The sequence below is a fragment of the Penaeus japonicus genome, unplaced genomic scaffold (genome assembly GCF_977035675.1).
Source record: "Penaeus japonicus unplaced genomic scaffold, GWHDUDI00000001_assembly GWHDUDI00000011, whole genome shotgun sequence".
In the NCBI taxonomy this organism is placed as follows: Eukaryota; Metazoa; Arthropoda; class Malacostraca; order Decapoda; family Penaeidae; genus Penaeus; species Penaeus japonicus.
In genome coordinates, this window is record NW_028234413.1 from 34,933,524 (window position 1) to 34,956,845 (window position 23,322).

General features: G+C 41.4%; 1 pseudogene across 1 annotated transcript in view; it reads left to right on the forward strand.

Moving 5' to 3' along the window:
• The first annotated feature begins 1,554 nt into the window (after positions 1–1,554).
• The window catches only part of LOC147471012 (uncharacterized), a 23,482-nt pseudogene continuing 1,714 nt past the window's right edge, over positions 1,555–23,322 (forward strand). Inside the window, exons 1-10 of the transcript XR_015191390.1 lie at positions 1,555–1,714; positions 2,182–2,357; positions 2,493–2,645; positions 2,784–2,943; positions 3,178–3,332; positions 3,455–3,746; positions 4,486–4,874; positions 5,174–5,380; positions 5,964–6,072; positions 8,077–8,228. The product of XR_015191390.1 is annotated as an uncharacterized LOC147471012 (transcript). The remainder of the gene's footprint in view (positions 1,715–2,181; positions 2,358–2,492; positions 2,646–2,783; positions 2,944–3,177; positions 3,333–3,454; positions 3,747–4,485; positions 4,875–5,173; positions 5,381–5,963; positions 6,073–8,076; positions 8,229–23,322) is intronic.

Genomic DNA, 23,322 nt, shown 5'->3' on the forward strand with positions numbered 1-23,322 from the left:
ATACATTGAATATTACAAGAGCTAGGATGCAGCCTTGTTTTTCTCCAACGATGACAGAGAATGGATCTGATTCTAGGCCATCAACAATAACTCTGGCAGACATTACATGAAATTGCTTTAATTAAGAACAGGGATTGTAGACACGAATAACATGTAATACCATGGAGATTGTGGCGCTGATATTTCAACGGAGTGAAAAATCGCGATAGAAAAAGGTGATAAAAGGATATAAATGTGTATGTGTTCACACACACACACACACACACATATATAGAGAGAGATAGATAGATATACCTATGCGTGTGTGTGTGTCCTTTCTTATGACCTATGGATCACTAGATACTTAATGTATGTCACTTTCCTATTTTCAATTTCTAGGTTGCCATTAGATATTTTGGGCCACTAAACAAAGTATGGGTTTGTGAGGGTTTGGAACAGGGACAGAATTTTGGGTGGCTACTCAGTAAAGTTAAGAACTACTAGTATAGGATGATATTCTTGTTGTTGTTGCAGGCATGCAATTTGTGTAATCGAGTTGAGATTTAGATGTAGATGGTGTTATCAATATTTACCTAGAGTATTGCAAAGACAGTCCAGACAGTCACCAAATATATTTAGTGTTTATTTAGAGAGAGAGAGAGAGAGAAAAAAAACGAATATCATCCAGACAAGACGAAAGCCTATGTCGATATAACAAGTCGCATTGCAATGGGAGGATCACCACCACGCCCGTAAAAAGCCAGAGTAGCGATATCCCATAACACAATCTTCGCATGATTTTTAGGGCGGGGAGTGGGCATTAGAACTCAATTTTGTCGAAAAAATGGGTTCCTTTCTCCCCTTTTATTGCCAGATAAAAGGAGAAATTCAATGGAAATAGAATAAGTATTTGGGTGTCACTTCGTAATCCCTCTTCCGATACACTCCCGGTAAACATGCCAGGACACGTGGATATGCCATGCGACGCGTAGCCAAATATTGGGGTAGATTTGTTAAGGAAACGGGTAATTAATACTTGTTTTCAGTATTGACGAAATGTGTCCTGTTTATAACAACGGAAACTCATATCAGTGATTCCATAGAGGAGGGGGAGATGTGGTGATGTTTCATTTCATAGAGATTCGAAATAGTTTGGTTGATGTGAAGAATAAGCATCCAAAGGGTGAAAATGAGAGAAGATGACATTAACACCTATGCTTTAGAGTTAAAGCATAATCCTGATTCCAGAATTTAGATAATTTCATAGCTCTTTTCAGCGATGAAGTTTCAGTTTACTTATGTGTCTAATATCTCCCCTAGATATGGGAATATACGATTCTATTTGACAACAGAATACCTTCGTTTTTCGGTTAAGAAAGTGATTCTAACTGAAATTTCAACATGAAGGCAACATACACTTCATCGCCTTTTCCTGGTATTTCCCGAGATAAAAGTCGAGCGGATTAGGTGGACTTACGGATTTTTCTTTCTCAAGTTTATTCCTTATCCACGTTGCGTAAATATCTGGTGATTATTATTTTTTCTTTAATACGTATTCCTTCGTATATAAGAGGCACGGCACAAGCACAGCAACAGAAGGGGGGTCACCTGCCGACTGAAAGCACTCTACCGTTGTTCTTTACATAGTTGTTTCCGCTTGTCTTCGGAGGGATGGGAACCAACAGCGTCCTGGGTGTGGTGGTTGCCGCCCTGGTGCTGGCAGCATCGACTGAAGGTGAGTACATACATCCGTCACACACATATGGTCGTAAACACACATACATACACAGAGAGACTCTATTTCTGTCTGTATTTTTTTTTTTTCTCTCATTCTCTTTCTTTAACATCAACACGCATAAATGCTCACACAAATACACGCACGAACACAAACACCCACGTATGCAAACACACATACAGTTACTACAGTAGAGCTATCGGTATGACTTCATATGTCTAAATACGAGCAATGCAAATCATTCAAATGGATGTGCACACACACACACTCTCTTGATGATAATTATTAATGAAGAATGTATCAAATGTGCTCATTGCTGCTCAATTGCTTATGCCACATTAGTAATAAATGTAACATAAATGATACTGAACACAACACTAGTAAAACCTCTAATACAACAAGGGAGATGGAAGAGAATCATAGTGCGAGAGTAACACTCATACTAATAATGTCTTCCACCCTTGCAGGCCGCCGCGTCTGTAGTCCCTTGACCTGTCCGGAACCCAACGGCCTGTTCGCCCACCCAACGGACTGCCACCGCTACGTCAAGTGTTCCAACGGCCACGCCTACGCCGAGAACTGCCCCGCCAACCTGCACTTCAACGAGGCCTCGGGAAGCTGCGATCACCCCGAGAACGCGAAGGTAAGGCCAAGCACGATCTCCTGAATGTGTATCTACACACACACACATATATATATACATATACATATATATTCATATATATGCATGTATATATGAAATGAAACTCAGCACCATAACAACACCCCATCCTTCCAGTGCGACATCAACAAGCGACTGGAGACTGAAGGATGTTCCCTTCGCTCCCCCAAGGCACGATCCTTGCCGGGAGAGACCGACTTTTCGGTTGAGTGCGACTGCGACTGTTGCATGAAGAAACACAAGGATTGCAACAAGTACTATGAGTGCAAGGTAAGAGTGCCGTCCTTCCTCTAAGGGCTTTTTGCTTATTGTATTGAAATTCATTCATAAACATGGAACACATCCTGTTTTTTTTTTTTTTTTATATAGGCTCAGGTTATCTTCAGAAAATCTTTCATTTGATTACAGGATAACGTTGCCTACGTTAAGGAGTGCGGAGGTGATCTGGTTTTCAATCCTGCATTAGAACAGTGCGATCTCCCAACCAATTATGAATGTCCGAAGCCAGTCATTTGCGGATGCCATTGCCGATACCCAGTCGACGATGAGTGCAATGCTTACTATGACTGTGAGTAATCATAAACTTACAAGTATTTTAATCGTTTTCTTGAATAGTTTTCCATCAAGAATAAACTACATCATAATTGCACATAATATATAGAATAAGGTGCATTCGCTTATCCTGTGCTGTTGAGGAAGTGGCATTTCAAGTATTTATTTGACTATACTTTGGTTATATGTTTGTTTCCATATGTTTATGAAAGCCAGAATTCTAAACATGAGCAATTTATTGACCATTCAGGCAGGAATGGCGAGGCGGAGAAGAAGTACTGCACAGAAGGACTGCTGTTCAACCCCGACACCCGCATGTGTGACATCGCTGAAAATGTCGACTGCCCAGCCACGCCTCCCACTCAGCCACCTACAGGTTGTCATGACAACGTCCACGATTCCGATGTTAGTCATTTCTCTTTCTCTTTCCCATAATTGATAAAATGGCCGACAGGCTAATTGCAGTCATCAAATATCAACCTGTAGTCACCATAGTTATCACACTCATCCGCATGACTTGTCAACAGCCTGACTGCAAGTTCTGGGCCGCCAACAACGACTGTCACTGCAAGTGGACGGACGGTGACTGCTCTTGGCAGCACTTCTTGCAGCACTTCGTCGCCCTGCTTGTCCCGCAGCTTCGCCAGCAATGCCATGTGAACGCAACGAGCCTCCTCATTGACTTCCCGTGCGTGAACTGCTCTTCTGGCCAACAGTAATGTCAACATCCCTAGGACTGCCGCAAGTTCATGACTGCGCAATTCATCCAGTGCCACCGTACGGCCCCCAGGAGATGCCATGTGGAGAGGAACATTCCTGGGACCCGAACCTGCTCACACTGCAACTCATGAATGGGCTCACCCAGTGCCTGACAAGCTACTTCCTTCTCGGTGACGGAAGCTGCTCGTGATTCTCAGGATGCACTCTCCCCAGCACAGACCACAGCAAGGCCTAGCCAAAAGCCTGTGACTCCAGGCACTTCTCTTTGTTGTAGACTGCTCCACTGGGGCCAGCAGTACTGGCAGCAACACCGAGCGCCTGCCACAATTCATTCAGTTTGCACCGTACGGCCCTCCCCCCAAGATGCCATGCCCAGCTGGAAACCAGGTGTGACCTCAGAATATTCCTCACTTGCAACCATGAAGGGAACACTCCCATGTTGACATGGGAATTACCTCTGCCTAAGGAAGCTGTTCAGGTTGCACTGGATGCCCAGACGTAATCCCGTGTCTTGTCCCCGCAGCTGCGCCAGCCAGGCCATGGTAACGCACACCGTCCGTCATTGACTTCCCTTGCTAACTCTCTTATCTGCCATCAGTACTGCAACATCTCCAAGACTGCCGCAAGGTCATCCAGTGCGCAACCCCGGGGGGGGTTCCCCGCAGCTCAGCGCCTGCCAAGGCCTGGTGAACGCAACGAAGCCGTCCGTTCATTGACTTCCCTTGCGTGAACTGCTCTTCTTCAGGCCAACATACAGAGCAACATCCCGTGACTGCCCCCAGTGCATCCAGTGCGCACACATTACGGCCCCGAGATGCCATGTGGAGAGGAACAGTCTGGACCAGAACCTGCTCACCTGCAACCATGAATGGTCCACCCAGTGCCTGACCAGCAACTTCCTTCCGTTGACGGAAGCTGCTCGGGATGCACAGGATGCACTCCTCCTCCAGCACAGAACCACAGCTAGGCCTACCAAAAGCCAGTGCCTTCCATGCAACTTCTCTTGTGTAGACTGCTCCACTGCCACAGTTACTGGCCAGCACCCGAGCGAACCCTGCCACAAGTTCATTCAGTGTGCACCTACGCCCCCAGGAGATGCCATGCCCACTGGAACCAGGTGGGACAGAAGATCCCCTCCACTTTGCAACCATGAATGGAACACCCCATGTGTGACAGGGAATTACCTTCTTCCTATGGAAGCTGTTCAGGTTGCCTGGAATGCCCGAGACTAATCCCTGCCACGAACCGGATGGCTGCATGGCGACCACCCAACCAGCAAGTTTGGCTGCCAACTGAGAGACGCAACCCTGCAAGCCACATAGCGACTGCACTTACTTGGCCGAACCAATTGCTGCAATGTGCCCCAAGACCTTCGAGGTAGTGTGGACAAACTACTCCACACAACAGGTGGCTGCAACCTTCGTATGTCCTTCCTACAGTGGTCTGTTCCCCACTCCGAAGGACTGCACCAAGTGGGTTTCACTGCGACCACTTCATCCCTCACGTCAAGGACTGGCCACCGCCACTTTGCACTTCAAACTACCGGATGGCTGCAGTGGCGACCACCCAGACTTGCAAGTTTCTGGCTGCCACGGAGACTGCCACCAGCAAGCCACATAGCGACAGCACTTGGCAGAACCAAGTTTGCTGCAATGTGCCCCAAAGACCTTCGAGGTGATTGTGGACAAACCAACTCCCCCATAAGATGCCATGTGGGCTGCAAACTTCGGAACATCTGGGACTTTCACAACCTGCTCACCTGCACCATGAATGGGCCACCCAGTCCTGACAGGCAACTTCCTTCTCGGTGACGGAATCGGCTCGATGCTTCAGATGCACACCTCCAAGCACAGACCAAATAGCAAGCCTAGCCAAAAGCCTGGACCTCCAGGCTACTTCCTCTTGTTAACTGCTCCACTGTCCATCTTTACTGCAGCACCCATCGACTGCCACAAGTTCAGTCAGTGTTCACCGTAACGGGCCCCCGGAATCAATCACACTGAACCAGGTGGACCAAAGATCCTCACTTGCAAACCATGAATTGAACACCCCATGTGTGACAGGGAATTACCTTCTTGCCTAATGAAGCTGTTTCAGCTGCACTGATGCCCCAACTAATCCCTCCACGACCGATGCTGCAGTGTCGACCACCCATCTGCTATTCCTGGCTGCCTACGGAGACTGCACCTGCAACCACATTAGCGACTGCACTTGCAAACCAAGTAGCTCAAATGTGGCCCCATAGACCTGTCTATGTGAGTAGTGGACAAACTACTCCACCAAACATGGCCTGCAACTCGTATGTCCTTTTCCTACATGGTCTTTCCCACACCCAAGGACTGCACCAAGTGGGTTCACTGCGACCACTTCATCCCTCACGTCCACGGACTGCCACCGCCACGTTGCACTTCAACCCAACACTAATGTAATCTTGCTTCCTTGTAGGAAAAAACTATCTTCTTTCCTTCTTCATATTTTTCATCCAACATCGAATGGTGATCTCCAGATATAGACCTTTGACCTAATGATCGCATTTTCCAACCACGAGGAGAAACATAGTATAACCTCTCTGCTTTGTTTCTTATGACTATTCTACTTTTTTTTTTTCCTACAGTGGTCTGTTTCCCACACTCACCCCGAAGGACTGCACCTAGTGGGTTCACTTGCGACCACTTCACCCTCACGACCAGGACTACCCCCGCCACCACTTTGCACTACAACCCAACACTTAAAAATCTTGCTTCTTTGGTAGGAATCTATTTTTTTCTTTTTTTTCTATTAATATTTATTTATGGATAATAAACTCTTAACTTCTTTATATAGGTAATATGGCAACTGCCAATCGTGCAGTTGCACCTCAGCACATGAAGCTTTTAACCATCCCCACCAAACATCCCACCGGCACTCCATCCACACCCCGACCCCCCCAACTGCACATGCGAAGCGCACTCCCTCATTCAGAGGACTGGCACCATCATTTACTAACTGTGATGTAAGTTACTTTCATATGTAATGTATGTATTTTACAATACACATCGTGTTCTCAACAGATTGCATTACCTTTTATTTGCTTGAGTATTCATATGAATGACAATACAACAATCAATACACTTTCAGGAGAACAGAACAAACCTTCCCCCACACTCCCTGGCTAGTGTTCAATCCCAGAAAATGGGACTTGAGTTCGCTAACTGAAAACCAGAATTCATCACTGAAAAACTCCCCGGTAAATTGCAGCGAATATTATAATCTGTTAGTCAATTAATTTTTATCTATTCCTTTTTAACAATCAGAATTGGATACTAAACTAAACAAATTTCCGCTTTACACTCATTTTGAATAACTTGTGAATAAGTTCTTTACAATGCTTTTCCCATGAGTCATCGCTCCCCGAGAATAAGGAATTCCCATCGGTCTCCTCTTATCGAATGGATCTCCAGATATATGCCTTTGACACTAATGAACCATTTTCCAAACATCGACATGGTATCTCACAGATATAGCCTTTGACCCCTATTGAACCATTTCCCAAAAAAGTCATGTGACCTTCCCAGAACGTCCACTGTGCAACACGCCGAGAAAAAAGCATTACCAGCTACAAATCACTGAGGTATTGACCATAAACAACGCACGACCTACAGACTTATACCCATTTATACATTAACACTCCCTTATGATCTTCTCAAGTAATTACATTAACACTCCTATGATCTTCTCAGTATTATAAATAAAAAAGTATGAATATTTTGCTCTTTATTTTTTTTTCTGAAATTTTAGGCACCTAGTGATTTTCAAAATGCACCTAGTGTTTATTATATATTTTAACAGTACTTTTTCCTTTTTTTCCAATGTTAGACAAAATATAACGAATTTATGATACTGTTGGTAAACAAAATTTTAGAATCACTTATTATATTGGAATTCTTGCAATATATATAGAAAAAAAACTACTTTATCTCTTTTCCTAGACAATATCAGATATATATACAATATACCTTCTAATCGAATTGCAATTGATAAACACAAATGAATTCAAGTACATACCCCAAAGCACACTCACATTGTTTGTGCACATGCAAATATCTATACACACACCCTTACTCACACGCACACTGTCGACTTAAATACATTAATATGCACAAATACATTAATATGCACAAAGTGAGTTTCTTAGATAAATCAGGTAATGAATGGATGTTATTGACTGTGTAATTCATAGGCACTACTAGAGAGGAGTGACTGTTGTAAAATTAAAGAGTGAATGATCATAACGCAGAACAAAGTAGAACACAACATATCAGATTTGTTATCAAAACGCGGAGGGTGAGACAGGAAATAGAATCAAAAGAAAACCAAAGACAATAAAAAAATGAAAACATATTCTATTAATATTTATTATGTGAATCAATTCTTAACTTCTTTATATAAGATGCGACTGGCCAGATCGTGCAGGATGCCACCTCGGCGCGGATGAAAGCAGTGTTACCCATCCGCCAACCGAACCAGTGCCCCATCCACCGGCACTTTTCCTCCTCCTCCCCCCCTCCACACCCGACCCGCAACCTGCACATGCGAATGCTGCCACTCCTCATACAGAGGACTGCACATCATATTCTACTGTGATTAAAGTTTACATTTCATATGTAATGTATGTATTTACAATACACATCGTGTTATCAGACTTTATTGCATTACTTTTTATTTGCTTGAGGTTATCATATGAAGACATTACAACAACAATACACTTTCAGGTGAACAGGAATATTTATTTATGAAAATCTAGACGTAGGTTTTATGATACTGATGGTATACCAAAATTAGAATCACTTATTATATTGAATTCTGCAATTAATATAAAAAACAAAACTACTACTTATCTCTTTCCTAGACAATATCAGATATATATACAATATACCTACTATACGAATTGCAATGATAAACACAAATGAATTCCAAGACATACCCAAAGCACACTCACCATGTTAGTGCACATGCAAATATCAAAACACACACCCTTACTCACACGCAACACTTGTCGACTTAAATACAAAAAATCAAAATACATAATATGCACATAGTGAGTTTCTTATATAATCAGGTAATGAATGGATGAAAATGACTGTTGTAATTCATAGGCACTACAAGAAGGGAGACCTGTTTGTAGAAATAATAGGAGTGAAATAACATTATCACCAGATCAAAGTAGGAACACGATACATATCAGATTTGTTACAAAACGCGGAGGGAGAGACAGGAAATAAAACTAAAAGGAAAACATAACCAAAGAATAAAAATATGCAAACATAAAATGGAAAAGATAAACTTCTTAATATAAGGGGGGTAATTGGCCAGATCGGCAGGTATGCACCTCAGGCGAGCAATGAAAGCTCTGTGTTATCCCCACCGAACCAAGCCCACCGGCACTTCCCTCCACACCCGACCCCCAACTTGCACATCGAAGGCTGCCACATCCCTCATACAGAGACTGCACATCATAATTACTACTGTGATGTAAGTTACTTTCATATGAAAGTAAGTGTATTTACAGATACACATCGGTAGTTATCAGATTTATTGCATTACTCAATTATTTTGCTTAGAGGTATATCATATGAGATGTACACATAAACAACAAGCAATACTCTTTCAGGTGAACAGGAGCAAGACCGTCCACACATGCCTTCCAGGCTAGAATCAACACCGGAAAAAGGAAAACATCCAGCCAGGAAAGAATTACACATGTAAGTTCAAAGGAAATAAGAGCAAAGAGAAGATGTAAAAAACAGAAAACTGAGAAAAAAACCAAAAAAAAATCTGATAATAAAAACACACCGCAATACTAATGAAAACAGAAAGAGCTCTATTATAACATTTCTCTAGGATTTTTATTTGAGAATATTCCGCAAGGAAGAAGAATGGGTAAGACTACTGCTCCAAGACGGTGTGTTCGCTAACGAATTCGCTAACGAATACCAGAATGCATCATAATGCTTGAAAACCCGCAAGTGTCAACTCGCTCTTAAAGTCGACTGCTCGAAGCTGGACCTTCTGAAGTCTTATTTGCAGGCGAATCCAAAGTGAGTTTTTATTCTCAATATCTATTTCTTTATTCAGAATTTGGGATACTTAAACGTAGAACAAATTTCCGCTTACCACTCAATGAATACTTTGTGAAATAATTTCTTACTATGCTTTTCCCAGGCGTCAATCGCGTCCCCGAAAGAAGGAATGCCCAGCGGTCTCCTCTGGAACCAAGAAAAGAAGTCATGTGACCTTCCCGAGAACGTCCACAGCGCTGCCCCGAATGGTTTATATGTCTTCGAGAATGCAATGACCATGCAACAAATCCTGAAAGTGATTGACCAAAACACGCACGACCGACAGGACTTAACCCATTTGTCACATTAACACTCCCTTAAGATCGTCTCAATTAGTAGAATAGTCCATAAAAGTATGAATATTATTTATTTTTTTTTTTTTCAGGAATTGGGATAACTAAACGTAGAACAAATTTCCGCTACCACACATTTTGAAATACTTGTGAATAAATTCTTACAAATGCTTTTACCCAGGCGTCAATCGCGTCCCGAAAGAAGAATGTCCCAGCGTACTCCTCTGTAACCAAAAAAGAAGACATGGTGACCTTCCCGAGAACGTCCACTGCAACACGAGCCGAGGAAATAAGCCTTGACCATGCAACACATCCTGATTGAGATTGACCAGAACACTCACGACGACCGACAGGACATAACCCATTGTATACATTAACACCACCTTCCACAGTTGATCTTCTCAATCATATGTTATAATCCATCCCACGGCACTCATTCCCTGTCAATAACCTGACTGCAATTACTGCTGCCAACGACTATCATACAAGTGGATGATGTGACACTTTCTGGAATTCTTGGACTCGCATTGGTGACTATTCCATTTGTCAACTTACTGGAATCATCCTTGCACTGTCAAAAGATCATTCACGTGCACCATGTCTCCCAGGTTGTGACATGTCCAGCAGAAAACAGAAATTCCTCGCTGGCCACATATGAAATAGTCAAAAAGTATGAATATTTATATATTTATTAGCACCTTTTTTTATGACAATTGTATCAGTACTTGTTGAACCTTAAGTATTATCATGTTTAGACAAAATATAGACTGAGGATTTATGATACTGTTGGTAAACAAAATTTATGAATCAACTTATTAATTGAATTTCTTGCAATATATATAGAATAAAGAACTACGTTTAATGTCCCTTTTCCCTAGACAATATCAGATTATATATACAATATACCTTTCAAATCGAATTGCAATTGATAAACACGACTAATTCAAGTACATACCCCCAAAACCGGGCTGCCAAGCCTATTTGCAAATGCAAATATATATACACACACCCATACTCACACGCACACACCTGTCGACTTAAATACATTAATATGCACAAATACATTAATATGCACAAAGTGAGTTTCTTAGATAAATCAGGTAATGAATGGATGTTATTGACTGTGTAATTCATAGGCACTACTACAGAGGAGTGACTGTTGTAGAAATAAGAGGAGTGAAATGAACATGAACCCAGATCAAAGTAGGAACACGATACATAGCAGATTTGTTACAAAACGCGGAGGGAGTGACAGGAAATAGAAACAAAAGGAAAACCAAAGAAATAAAATTATGGAAAACATAAAATAACTGACAAAACATAATAAGCACATAGTTCGTTACTTAGATAAATCAGGTAATGAATGGATGTTATTGACTGTGTAATTCATAGGCACTACTAGAGAGGAGTGACTGTTGTAGAAATAAGAGGAGTGAAATGAACATGAACCCAGATCAAAGTAGGAACACGATACATATCAGATTTGTTACAAAACGCGGAGGGAGAGACAGGAAATAGAAACAAAAGGAAAACCAAAGAAATAAAATTATGGAAAACATAAAATGGGAAAAGATAAAATATAGGAAGGGGACTCCTTTCGTAATTCTTGACTCGCATGTGTGGACTATTCCATTTGTCACATTACTGGAATAATCCTTGCGACAGTCCAAAAGATCATTCAACGGCACCCTATGGCTCCAGGATGGATACATTTCCAGCAAAATCAGAATTCCTCGCTGGCCACTATCGTTAGATCACTCCATATGTCACAGTGATGCCTTCTTCTAGCCTAATTAGAATTGAAAAAGGAAAACAGATCAAAGGAAAAAGAAGCAAATAGAAGGGATGAAAAAAAACCAGAAGACAGAAGAAAATAAACCAAAGAGATCTGATAATAAAACGAACACAATAAATGATAACAGAAAGAAGGTCTATTATACATGTTCTTGAGGATGTTTATTTGAGTAATATTCAGGCAAGGAAGGAGAATGGGTGAAGAAGAACTGCTCAGAAGGACTGATGTTCAATCCCAAGACCCGCAAGTGTCAACTCGCTCTTAATGTCGACTGCTCGACGCCTGGACCTTCTGAAGTCTTTGATTCCAATGCTAGTTTTCTTTCTCAATCGCTCTTCCACAGTTGATATCATATGTGATAATCATACCACGGTCACTCAGATTACCTGTCAATAACCTGACTGCAATTACTGGGCTGCCAACGACTATCAGTGCAAGTGGTTGGATGGTGACTACTTTCGGTAATTCTTGACTCGCATTGGGTGGACTATTCCATTTGTCAACATTACTGGAATCATCCTTGCGACTGTCAAAAGATCATTCAACGTGCACCCTATGGCTCCCAGGATGTGACATGTCCAGCAGAAAACAGAAATTCCCGCGCCATCTATGTAGCCGAGCCCATATGTCACAGGGAGCTTCTTCTAGCCTAATGGAGACTATTTGGGTTGCATTGGTTGTACTGTCACAACCATTTCATGGCCAGACAGTTATAGCAGTCACACTTCTGACCAGCATGTCGTGACCCTTCCAGCAGCTCACTGTATAGAATAAGAAGCAAATAGAAGGATGTAAAAAACAGAAAGACGAGAGAAAATAAACCAAAAGAAAATCTGATAATAATAACAACAGCAATAATAATGATAACAGAAAGAAGCTCTATTATACATGTTCTTGAGGATGTTTATTTGAGTAATATTCACGCAAGGAAGGAGAATGGGTGAAGAAGTACTGCTCAGAAGGACTGATGTTCAATCCCAAGACCCGCAAGTGTCAACTCGCTCTTAATGTCGACTGCTCGAAGCCTGGACCTTCTGAAGTCTTCGATTCCAATGCTAGTTTTCTTTCTCAATCGCTCTTCCACAGTTGATATCATATGTGATAATCATACCACGGTCACTCAGATTACCTGTCAATAACCTGACTGCAATTACTGGGCTGCCAACGACTATCAGTGCAAGTGGATGGATGGTGACTACTTTCGGTAATTCTTGACTCGCATTGGGTGGACTATTCCATTTGTCAACATTACTGGAATCATCCTTGCGACTGTCAAAAGATCATTCAACGTGCACCCTATGGCTCCCAGGATGTGACATGTCCAGCAGAAAACAGAAATTCCTCGCTGGCCACTATGGTTAGATCACCCCATATGTCACAGGGAGCTTCTTCTAGCCTAATGGAGACTATTTGGGTTGCATTGGTTGTACTGTCACAACCATTTCATGGCCAGACAGTTATAGCAGTCACACGTTCAGACCCAGCAAGTCGTGACCATCCAGCAGCTCAACTGTAATAGAATTTGTTTTGGGAGGCGGTTTTTCTGACATCCATATATCAAGTCCTAGCCTACCTGAGCTGCATTTAGCAGTCCACTTCTACCACAGTTCGTGACCCTTCCAGCAGCTCAACTGTATTAGAATTGTTTTGGGAGCGTTTTTCCTGACATCCACCTTATATCATGTCCTACCTAAGCCACTGAGCTGCATTTCAGGATATGGGATTCATACTGATACTCCCTTGGGAGTTTCAAAGATTTTGGTGTGTGGAATCTTGTCTCAAATATACCAAGAATACTACTGAAGTGAATTGATGGAAGAATCCAGCTTCTGAATTTGGGATCGTAGAATGCTCACCTCAGGATTTGGGAGGGCTGTTATTCTGACATCCTTATCTCATGTCCTCGCCTACTGAGCTGTCATTTCAGGATATGGGATTCAATACTGAAAGTAGAGGCATCTTTTCATGGCCAGAAAGTTATAGCAGTCACAATATCTGACCAGCATGTCCGTGACCCTTCCAGCAGCACAACTGAAAGAATTTTTTAGGGATGCGTTCTTCTGACATCCTTATATCATGTCCTAGCCACTGGGCTGGCATATCAGGATATGATTCAATACTGATACCTTGGTAGTTTTCAACTATTTTGGTGGTGGAATTCTTTCCTGCCAAATATACCAATAATACTCTGAAGTGATTTGATGTGGAAGAAAATCCAGCTTCCTGAATTTTGTGATCGGTAGAATGCTCCACCTTCGCAGCTGTACAACAGAGTGGAAGGCATACTGCATTGTCAAAGATTTTGGTGTGTGGTACTTCTTCCTCAGCCAAATAGTACCAAGAAAACTACTGAATTGAAAATGATGTGGAAGAATTCCAGCATCTTCTGGTATATGTGTACGGTAGAAATGCTCACTCTTCGCAGTCTGTAACAACAGAGTGGGAGAGGCATACTGCATTGTATACAGCAATCTTGGTTAGGAATTCTGTCCTGCCAAATAGTACCAAGAATACTCTGAAGTGAATTGATGTGGAAGAATTCCAGCTTCTGAATTTGTGATCGGTAGAATGCTCACGCTTCGCAGCTGTACAACAGAGTGGAGAGGCATACTGCATTGTAGACAGCAATCTTGGTTGAGGAAAGAAAGTCCCTGTTGGTGAATACATGGTGGGAAAGGCGACCAAAAGAGCTAAAGTCGAGACATATATGGTTTTGAATTTTCAGATCGTAATAGCAGTTTGAGGAGTGTATGGTTCCAAGGTAAATGCACTCGTCTTGATCTCACTGGAGCCACCCTTGGCCACTGGGGGGTTAGGACATTTGCTGAAGTTTGTTGAACAAGAAATTCTGTTTTGTTGAAGTTGACAACAAGACCATTGTTGGTGTAGGTGTCGACCATGGTGTTGAGAGCACATGGTAGATTTGGCTCTAAGTGTAAATGAAAGGCAAAAATGGTGGAAGTGTTGGTTTTGGAGACAGTCTTCAGACGAGAGAGGTTGAAAAGACTGCCATCAAGGCAGTAGCGAAAACTGATGGAATCTTCAGTATTGAGATATATTGCCGAGACAGGTGTGACAGCAACCAGGTATACAATGAATATCACAAGAGCTAGGATGCAGCCTTATTTTACTCCAACGATGGCAGAGAATGGATCTGATTCTAGGCCATCAACAATAACTCTGGCAGACATTATATCATGAAATTGCTTTAATGTGTTGGTGAACTTCGGGGTGCAACCACATTTGAAGAGTATCGTCCAAAGGAGATCACGATTGATGGTATCGAAGGCTTTTGTCAAGTTGACAAAGGCAATATGCAAATTCATGTGTTGCTATTTACACTTCTTAGAGAAGACAGGTAACAAAAATCATGTCTGTGGACCTTCTACCCTTACCAAACCTTTTCTGGGACTCTGGGAGGACGATGTTGGCTACAGAAGCAATGAATCATCCGAGCATGATTCTGGCCAGGATTTTTCCTGCTATAGCCGGCAGGGAAATTCCCCAATAGTTGCCACAGATAATCTTGCCATCCTTTTTCTTGTAAATCTATGAGATGTTGGCATCTTTCCATTATTGATGTATTGTTTTTGAAGACCATATCTCACAGATGAATTTGTGTAGGCGTTCAAGAACTGCATCACCATCATAATTGAATACTAATCCTTGTAAACCATCAGGTCCAGCTGCCTTGTTTTTTAAACTTTTGGCGGCTTGGTTGACTTCTTCAAGAGAAGTTACTGTGTCTATAGACACGATGGCAGGAAGATTAGGGGGTTTGATACTTTTAGTGGGATTTGCTGGGTTTATTTTATTCAGCAGGTCATTCAGGTGATAAGCATAGTGCCATAAGCTGATCTAACTGGTTTGGTTGATCATCTAGTTGGGCCATACACACCTTAAACTGCATTGTATAAGATGTGAGTCATTGAAATTTGCATACCTGAATACCTGAAGCCTTTTTGCTCCACCAATTATTCTCCATTTAGCAGAATTGTGCCTAAGTGCAGACAGCGGCACACTGGGCAGGAAGGGCTGCTGAAGAAGGAATATTCACAGCTGTGTTTTCGATGGAGAAACCAGTCTTGATGTTCCCTACTGGAGTAACCAATCTCTCCAGCAGTTGCTTCTAGGAGCACAGATGAGATGGCATTTCATTTGTAGCAGAGGTTGCAGCAGACATGCACATTCCTCACGACTGCGAACATGCTCAAGGGCAAGGTCAAGTCATCATGTCCTGTATGGAGCTGTAGAACACTTCGGTTCAGATGCTTCCTAAACAGCGTTGTTTTCAGCAGGAAAGGGTGAATTTTTGATGGACATGTTAGCATGGACAAGCCGATGGTCGGTCCAGCAATCTGCATCTCTCATGGCTATTGTGAGAGAAACATCTTAACGGCCAGACTTTCGAACAATGACAAAGTCGATCAATCCATTTAATTTGGGAACATGGATGCATCCAAGCAAACTTGGAATCTTCAGTATTGAGATATATTGGAATAGTACAGGTGACAGCAATCCATTCACAGCAACAAAGAGGAAGAAGGCGAAGACCATTTTCATTTGGCTTTCCTGCACCATGTCCTATCCATTTATTCCATTCCAGATAACAATTTAAAATACAATAGCGTGCATTGAAATCTCCAGATGAAAGGATCCTACAGGATTTGGGGATAGAGATGGCAGTGTCTTGTCAAAGAGTAATATGCAAGGAAGCCTTTATTTTACTCACTCACGAAGTTAGAGCATATGCACTAAGGATCTGAATGCTACCATCAACAGTATCTCTGGCAGACATTATATCATGAAATTGCTTTAATGTGTTGGTGAACTTCGGGGTGCAACCACATTTGAGGAGTATCGTCCAAAGGAGATCATGATTGATGGTGTAGAAGGCTTTTGTCAAGTTGACAAAGGCAATATGCAAATTCATGTGTTGCTATTTACACTTCTTAGAGAAACCGTAACAAAAATCATGTCTATGACCATCTACCCTTTCCGAACCTTGTCTGACTTCTGAGGACGATGTTGCTACAGAAGCAATGAATCAATCCAGCATGATCTGCCAGATTTTTCCTCTCTAGCCGCAGGGACAGTTCCCCCATATTGCCTACAGATGAGATCTGGCCTCCTTTTTCTGTATATCTGAGATGTTGGCAATCTTTCCCATTATTTGAGGTAATTTTTTATGAAGACCATATCTCACAGATGCATGTGTACGTTCAAGAACGGCATCACCCATCATAATTGAATACTAAATCCTTGTAAACCATTCAGTCCATCTGCCTTGTTTTTAAAACTTTTGGCGGCTTGTTGACTTCTTTTCAGAAATTACGTGTCTATAGACACGATGGCAGAAATTAGGGTTTTGATACTTTGTAGGATTGCTGTTATTTTTATTCACAGGTTCATTCAGTGAAAGCATAGTGTCATAAGCGTTCTTTAACTGGTTTGGTTGGATCCATCTAATGGCCAATACACACCTTAACTGCATTGTATAAATGTAGTCATTGAAATTTTGCATACCTGAATCTCGAAGCCTTTTTGCCGCCAACCATTATTCTCCATTTACAATGTGCCTAAGCGCAGATAGCGACACCTGAGGCAGAAGGGCTCTGAAGAGGAATTTCTAGCTGTGTTTTCGATGGAGAAACCAGTCTTGATGTTTCCTTTTGGAGTAACCAATCTCTCCAGCAGTTGCTTCTAGGAGCACAGATGAGATGGCATTCCATTCTTTAGTCATATTTTCTGTAGCAGAGGTTGCAGCTGGAACATGCTCAGCTCAACGACTGTAACATGCTCAAGCAAGTCAAAGCTCAAGACTGTATGGATCTGTAGGAACACTTCGATCAATGCTTCCTCCACTTGTTTCGACAGGAGGTGAATTTTGATGGACATTTACATTGACAAGAGCCATGATCGTCCACAATCTGCATCTTCTCTGGCTATTGTTAAGAACATCTTAACTGCAAAGACTTCGAACAATGACAAATCGAGCAATACCAGATTTGGAACATGGATGCATCCAAGTGGTTTTATACTTGTTGGCCATTGGATATACTGTGATGTCTGATCATGCTACACAAAGAGAAGAAGGCAAACCATTTTCATTTGGCTTTCCTGCTCCAGTCTACTCAATTATTCCATTCCTATTTCAAAATTTATGCATCTCGTGCAGTGAAATCTCCCACAAAAAGGATCCTATCAGTGCAACATTTTGGATACTGTCCAGAGGAATTTTTTAGAGAGCCATGAGGCATTCACTGATGCCAGTTGGATATTCAGGGAGTTGTTTCACAAGGCTTGATCTGGTGGCAAGACCAACGCCATTCTATCATATGATAACGACCACATTAAGTTTCGATTATGAGAAGATCAACAATGCAATGTCTTGTCAAAGAGATTATAGAATAAATCTTTTGTCTTCAGAGCTGTTCAAAGTAGGGGCATATGTACTAATGAGATAGGCACATTTGGATAATGTCAGAGGAATTTGAAGAGCCATGAGGCATTCACTGATGCCAGTTGGATATTCAGGGAGTTGTTTCACAAGGCTTGATCTGGTGGCAAGACCAACGCCATTCTATCATATGATACGACACATTAACTCTGGCACATATTACATCATGAAATTGTTTTAATGTGTTGGTGAACTTCGGGGTGCAACCACATTTGAAGAGTATCGTCCAAAGGAGATCACGATTGATGGTATCGAAGGCTTTTGTCAAGTTGACAAAGGCAATATGCAAATTCATGTGTTGCTATTTACACTTCTTAGAGAAGACAGGTAACAAAATCATGGTCTAATGGACCTCTACTAACCCTTACGAACCTGATCTGGTACTCTGTAGGACGATGTTGGCTACAGAAGCAATGAATCATCCGAGCATGATTCTGGCCAGGATTTTTCCTGCTATAGCCGGCAGGGAAATTCCCCAATAGTTGCCACAGATAATCTTGCCATCCTTTTTCTTGTAAATCTGAGATGTTGGCATCTTTCCATTATTGAGGTAATGTTTTTGAAGACCATATCTCACAGATGAATTTGTGTAGGCGTTCAAGAACTGCATCACCATCATAATTGAATACTAATCCTTGTAAACCATCAGGCCTCTGCCTTGTATTTTAAAACATTTGGCGGCTTTGGTTGACTTCTTCAAGAGACGATTCCTGTTGTCTAAAGACACGATGGCAGGAAGATAGGGGGTTTGCTACTTTTAGTGGATTTGCAGGATTTCTTTTATTCAGCAGGTACACTCTGGTGAGTAGCATAGTGTCCTATAGCTGATCTAAACAGGTTTGGTTGAATCACTAATTAAGGCCAAACACACCTAAAAACTGCATTGTAATATGATGGGTGAGTCATTGAAATTTGCATACCTGAATACCTGAAGCCTTTTTGCTCCACCAATTATTCTCCATTTAGCAGAATTGTGCCTAAGCGCAGATAGCGACACACTGGGCAGGAAGGGCTGCTGAAGAAGGAATATTCACAGCTGTGTTTTCGATGGAGAAACCAGTCTTGATGTTCCCTACTGGAGTAACCAATCTCTCCAGCAGTTGCTTCTAGGAGCACAGATGAGATGGCATTTCATTTGTAGCAGAGGTTGCAGCTGGAACATGCTCAGGCTCACGACTGAGAACATGCTCAAGGGCAGAGTTCAAAGCATCATGTCTGTATGGATCTGTAGGAACACTTCGATTCAGATGCTTCCTACCAGCTTGTTTTCGAGCAGGAGGGTGAATTTTGATGGACATGTTAGCATGGACAAGCCGATGATCGGTCCAGCAATCTGCATCTCTCTTGGCTATTGTTAGAGAAACATCTTAACGGCAAGACTTTCGAACAATGACAAAGTCGATCAGATACCAGTATTTGGAACATGGATGCATCCAAGTTGTTTTATACTTGTTGGCCATTTGGAATAGGGTACTTGTGATGGTCTGATCATGCACAGCACAAAGAGGAAGAAGGCGAAGACCATTTTCATTTGGCTTTCCTGCACCATGTCTATCAATTATTCCATTCCAGATTTCAAAATTTATGCAACTCGTGCATTGAAATCTCCCAGAGAAAGGATCCTATCAGATTTTGGGATAGAATGCAGTGTCTTGTCAAAGAGATTATAGAATAATTTTTTTGTGTCTTCAGAGATGTTCAAGGTAGGGGCATATGCACTAATGAGATTGGCACATTTGGATAATGTCAGAGGAATTTGAAGAGCCATGAGGCATTCACTGATGCCAGTTGGAGATTCAGGGAGTTGTTTTACAAGGCTTGATTTGGTGGCAAGACCAACGCCATTCTATCATATGATACGACACATTAATTTCGACTTATGAGGAAGATAACATGAACGCTTAATAGAATAGTGAGTAACAATATGCATGGCTAATGTGTTGGGAGAACTTCGGGGTGCAACCACATTTGAAAGTAACGCCAAAGGAGATCACGATTGACGTATCGAAGCTTTTGTCAATTGACAAACTATATTCAAAATAATGTTTGCCTAATTACACTTCTTAGAGAAGACAGGTAACAAAAAATCATGTCAATTTACTTCTATACTACCCTTCTCCGAACCTTTTCTGTGACTCGGATGACGATGTTTGGCTACAGAAGCAATGAATATCCGACATGATTCTGGCCATGTTTTTTCCCCTGCTATAGCCGGCATGGAAATTCCCCAATATTGCCACAGATAATCTTGCAATCCTATATCCTTCTAAATCTGAATATGGCACTTTCCATTATTGATGTATTGTTTTTGAAGACCATATCTCACAGATGAATTTGTGTAGGCGTTCAAGAACTGCATCACCAACTAATAGAATACAAATCCAAGTAACCCCATCAGGTCCCGCGCCTTGTAATTTTAAACTTATGGCGGCATGGTTGACTTCATCAAGAGAAGTTACTGTGACTAAGACTCGATGCAGAAAAAAGGGGGTTTGATACTTTTAGTGGGATTTGCTGGGTTTATTTTATTCAGCAGGTCATTCAGGTGATAAGCATAGTGTCATAAGCTGATCTAACTGGTTTGGTTGATCATCTAGTTGGGCCATACACACCTTTAACTGCATTGTATAAGATGTGAGTCATTGAAATTTGCATACCTGAATACCTGAAGCCTTTTTGCTCCACCAATTATTCTCCATTTAGCAGAATTGTGCCTAAGCGCAGATAGCGACACACTGGGCAGGAAGGGCTGCTGAAGAAGGAATATTCACAGCTGTGTTTTCGATGGAGAAACCAGTCTTGATGTTCCCTACTGGAGTAACCAATCTCTCCAGCAGTTGCTTCTAGGAGCACAGATGAGATGGCATTTCATTTGTAGCAGAGGTTGCAGCTGGAACATGCTCAGGCTCACGACTGAGAGCACGCTCAAGGGCGGAATTCAAAGCATCATGTCTGTAGGGATCTTGGAGAACACTTCGGTTCAGATGCTTCCTACCAGCTTGTTTTCGAGCAGGAGGGTTAATCTTGATGGACATGTTAGCATGGACAAGCCGATGGTCGGTCCAGCAATCTGCATCTCTCATGGCTATTGTGAGAGAAACATCTTAACGGCCAGACTTTCGAACAATGACAAAGTCGATCAGATACCAGTATTTGGAACATGGATGCATCCAAGTGGTTTTATACTTGTTGGCCATTTGGAATAGGGTACTTGTGATGGTCTGATCATGCACAGCACAAAGAGGAAGAAGGCGAAGACCATTTTCATTTGGCTTTCCTGCACCATGTCTATCAATTATTCCATTCCAGATTTCAAAATTTATGCAACTCGTGCATTGAAATCTCCCAGAAAAATGATCCTATCAGATTTTGGGATAGAATGCAATGTCTTGTCAAAGAGATTATAGAATAAATCTTTTGTCTTCAGAGCTGTTCAAAGTAGGGGCATATGTACTAAAGAATTGAACATTTGATAATGTCCAAGGAATTGAAGCGCCATGAGGCAATTCACTGGATGCCAGTTGGAGTATCAGGGAGTTGTTTTTACCAAGGCTTTGATTGGTGCAAGACCAACGCCATTCTATCATATGATACGACACATTAATTTCGACTTATGAGGAAGATAACATGAACACTTAGTAAGGGATAACTATATGCATGGGCTAAGCCAGGATTTTCGGAAGCGGAGGGGGGGGGGTCACCTGTGATGGGAAGTGGGCTAGATGTGTACATACATACACCGTTAATGAAACATCCTTCACACTCACACACACATAGAAAGCACAAAGGGAATGCAATTGAATCTTTATGGCTGTGATGTCAGTAACTTCAAAGCGAAGGAGCATAATATATTCATCAGAAATTTCAGATTACATAGAACCGAATTAAACCAGCTGTCTTTTACGACATTACAATTATACTTCAGCAAATCCGATATGGCTTCAACTAAAATGACAATATATAATACAATGATAATAATGACACTAATGATACAATGATAATAATGATACTAATGATACAATGATAATAATGATACAATGATAATAATAATAATTAGTATACTAATAATAACAATAATAATGATGATAATGATAATAATGTTAGTAAGAATGATAACAATACTAATAATGATAATAATAATGATAATACTGATAATTATAATGTTAAAAATAATAACCAAAATGATAGTAATAATAGCAATAATGATAATTAATATGATAATAATGTTGATAATATGCACATGAATTATATAAATCCAATCCAAACAAAAAGAAAGTATCCAGGGATTAACCAGGCTAAAGATTAACCAACTGAACGAGATTTAGATATTAGATATTTTAGAGATTTCTTATGATTCATAATCTATAATTTATTTCACTGATTGTACACAGATCCTGAATATAGCCCTCGTGATATTTCTAATCTGGTGATTATTTACCGGGTGGTCAAAGAGTCCTAAAATATATATCTTAAAATGATTATCTCAGCGACTTTTCAAGACATGTTTGAGCTCGATCAATGGTCTTCAAACTTTTCGAATCCACGGCCCACTTTTGGCATTTTCAAATACTCGTTGCCCACTGTCCTAATATGATGATGATAATCCATTGACTTCAATTACACTATTGCGATCACAAGAGACAACGTAATGTCTAGATTAAGATAAGAGCTTTCTACGTGTCCATGACATTCAGTTCCAAGGCCGTTGTGCTAGAACAAAAGAATGCAGTGTTTACCTCTCGGGCGGGAAGGAAAGAAAACGGACGGGCCCGTGAATGATGACGTCACACTCTCCTTTAGCCTCTCGCTATTCTATTTCTACTTTACATCTGCCTAGATTTCCTTTTCTTTTCTACTATATCTTGAAAGTAGTGCTTGTATATTGTCTCAGAAGTAATGCAAAATACATCATATAAGGATCGCTAGTCAAACACTTTGTTTTAGTCATAACCTGAGCATATCATAATACGCCTAGAAGCAATATTCAGGCATGGTATTGGAAAGCCGACGATGTATTGGGTAAAGGTGG